We start from the raw sequence: 3517 nt of genomic DNA, 5'->3' as shown, positions 1-3517 counted from the left end.
GCCGGCTGGGTGACCTTGGGCTAGTCACAGCTTCTCAGAGCTCTCTCAGCCCCACCTACCTCACAGGGTGTTTGTTGTGAGGGGGAAGGGCAAGGAGATTGTAAACCCCTTTGAGTCTCCTGCAGGACAGAAAGGGGGGATATAAATCCAAACTCCTCCTCCTCCTCCTCCTCCTCCTCCTCCTCCTCCTCCTCCTCCTCCTCCTCCTCCTCCTCCTCTTCTTCTTCTTCTTCTTCATCTTTGTCTTCATCTTCGTCTTCGTCTTCGTCTTCGTCTTCGTCTTCGTCTTCGTCTTCTTCTTCTTCTTCTTCTTCTTCTTCTTCTTCTTCTTCTTCTTCTTCTTCTTCTTCTTCTTCTTCTTCTTCTTCTTCAGTGGAGTACAATGCCATAGAGATCACGCTCCAAAGCAGCCATTTTCTCTCAAGGAACTGATCTGTGTCATCTGGAGATGAGTGACAGATTGCCCCAGTCCCAACCTAGAGGCTGGCCTCCCTACCCTTAGCTTACTTACCAAATGTAATGATGGTTTGAATATTGAATGGAAGCAGTGCTACCTCCTGCCAAAAAAGATGCAGCAATACCAGCATAATTCTAAAACTGGAATGATACAGAGAAGGTCCTGCACAAGGATGACACACAGATGAAGCAACAGCAAAGGATTTTTATCCCTTTTTGTTCACTGTTTCAGAGACTTACAGAAAATGTCCTACTCTGCCTTTCTCCCATTTGGCACCCAAGTGAGGGTAGGTCTAGTTGAGGCCCAAGATCAGCTCCCAAATGTTAGTGACAGAGGAAAGAACTCTTCAGCAAGAACAAAGTTGAACACACACTGACCTAAACACTCTGAATGTAGGCCCTTTCCGCAAGGGCACTGAGTGGGGGTGCTTCAGCATAAATTATGCCGATGCCCCCCCCCGGGACCATTCGCACATATGGTCCCGGTAGGGGCGCAGGGGAAGGCGCAGCCTTCGCACAGGCTGCACCTTCCCCCGCTGGCTTACCTGCTCCTGCTGGTTCCCATCATATTGTGGAGGCCAGGGGACACCCCCCCCCCATGGCCAGAGTGACGGTGCTGGAGACGGAGGCCAGGGGGCATGTCCCCTGGCCTCCACAATGTGAATGGAGCCAGCAGGAGCAGGTAAGCTGGCTGGGGAAGGCGGGAGGGAAACGCCACCTTCCAGCCACTGCCATTTGCACAGCAGCAGCTGGAAAGCGCCCCTTTTGAAAAACCTCACTCATGGAGCGAGGTTCAAAAGGGGCGTTTCTGTACTGTTTGGGCAGTGCAAGCACAGCACTGTTGCGTTGCATTTTTGTCATCCCTGGGCACTCTATTCCGCTCGTGCGGAAAGAGCCTTAGACTCAACTTAGACTCTATCTGAACTTAGCATATACAATGCATTGGTACTTATACATTCAACAAGGATACTTTTTTCCCTGCCCCGGCAACACGGCAACAGCCTCTCATTGGTCTACAGTCACAGTTGAACTCACCAATCATGTTAAAGGTCAACTGCTGCTACTTCGCCCTAGACTTACTGTCTCCAGCCTTGCTGTTTTGGGCAAACTTCTGCTGATTAGAAGATGAACCTTTTGCGAACCTTTATTTCATATATCATGACAGAAACCCCCCAAAGCTAGAGCTGATTTTTGGAATTCAGTTAACGAATGGCACTAGGAACAGCACATCCAAAACACAAAAGCTGGAATGTAGGTTGAGCTTTAATGACGAGAAAGAAATGGCCAAGTTAAAACCATTGTGCAAATGGCAGAACATGACCCGAAAAATAATATCAACATTCAGAAAAAAAGTTGAAACAAGTGATAGGGATGGAGGTTAACAGTTCATGAAGAAGTGCTGGAGTTCAACTATGTCTCTGCTAACATTCCGCACGTGCAGAATAATGCACTTTCAAACTGGTTTCAGCGCTCTTTGAAGCTGTGCGGAATGGCAAAATCCACTTGCAAACACTTGTGAAAGTGGCTTGAAAACGCATTATTTTGCATGTGCGGAAGGGGCCTTAGTTTTTGCTTTTCTTTCAAGACATTGAGGCAGCTCATCTTACAATTCCTGATCAGTGCTGCTAGCATATATTCCCTTCTACCCCAAAAGGGGAAACAACAGATTCTGGCACAATGTTTAGGTAGAAATGAACCCCTCCTCAAGTCTAAAAGGGAACTCCAGCCCATTCCTCTATGAAGATCTCCTAGCCAATCTTATAAGCCTGCTCCTGCCATGCCAGTACTGCTAATAGCATATAGAGTGTGACCTCCCACCTTAACTGGTCTACCAGTAGATGAGAGGAGAGATCATGGCAATGACGGATGGCTAGGCCACAACCTATGCTAGTGGGATCTGGTGAATGCAGGAAGGCAGAACTCCCTCCAGGTTTGCATGACTGCCGGAAGTTTCAACCAGGGCAGGGGGGTGGTCAAAGATCGAGCTGAGACCCAAAACTCTATGTCCAATGGGGAAAACTCCAAAGCCAAAACCTACTAATCCAAAGGTGTTTCCAGATCCAAAGCCAAAAACTCCAAATCCAAAGCCAACACCTCCAAATCCACTGGCAAGATTTGTCAAGACGAGCTCCGGTGATCCAATGGCAGCTCTTCGAGTGAAGGCAATAGATGGGACAGCAAACTCTGGTCCATAGAAGACAGGCATGGCTTGATAGAAAGGAATCTGAAGCAAATTGTTATCGTTAGTATTGGATTTAGATGCCACCCCTCTGTACAGGGCTTGGGGTGACTTCCAACTTTCACAATACACAATGCAGCTAAAATTAATATAATAAATTAATACAGTTAAAATTGAACAAAAATAACACTACAGTGTAATCTGTCTTGCAGGAGCGAGGTCTCACTTGACACACTGGGCCAGGTTTGAAAAGGTTCTGGCTCTAGTCGAGGAAGGCTGGACCTCTCTCTGATCTTTGTCCTGTTTCCATTACTGTTCTCATCCCTCCCCCTCTCTCTGGCCCCTTCCACACACGCAAAATAATGTGTTTTCAAACCACTTTCACAACTGTTTTGCAAGTGGATTTTGCTATTCTGCACAGCTTCAAAGAGCACTGAAAGCAGTTTGAAAGTGCATTATTCTGCATATGCGGAATGAGCCTCTGTCTTCATTTTTACATTTTACATCACGTTTAGCTATCAAGGCTATGCCTTGTTGAAAGTTTTCACAGTAAGAATCAACTGTCTGCTGTGGGTTTTTTGGGCTGTGTGGCTGTGGTAGGTTTCGCTCCTAATGTTTCGCCCGCACCTATGGCTGGTATCTTCAGAGGAACGATACTATAAGATTAGTGACTCTCTGTGGCACAGTGTGACAAATCGGAAGATTCCAGTCATAAATGTGGATGAAACGTTGGTAGCTAAAACTACCAAACTACACCTGCACAGCCCACAAAATCCACTATAGCCCATCAAGGTTATATTATTCATCTCTTGATTATGTACTGTGTTTTTAGTCATTTTAATCTATCTTGAAGGAAAGAACCTGGCATCTATCCTATCTAGC

General features: G+C 46.5%; 1 pseudogene; it reads left to right on the top strand.

Annotated features, from left to right (window-relative positions):
- Window positions 1–570: 570 nt before the first annotated feature.
- Window positions 571–664, top strand: LOC125425640 (annotated as a pseudogene).
- The last annotated feature ends 2853 nt before the right edge of the window (window positions 665–3517 follow it).

The sequence above is a fragment of the Sphaerodactylus townsendi genome, linkage group LG01 (assembly GCF_021028975.2).
Source record: "Sphaerodactylus townsendi isolate TG3544 linkage group LG01, MPM_Stown_v2.3, whole genome shotgun sequence".
In the NCBI taxonomy this organism is placed as follows: domain Eukaryota; kingdom Metazoa; phylum Chordata; class Lepidosauria; order Squamata; family Sphaerodactylidae; genus Sphaerodactylus; species Sphaerodactylus townsendi.
This window is presented reverse-complemented; position numbering and strand designations above follow the sequence as displayed.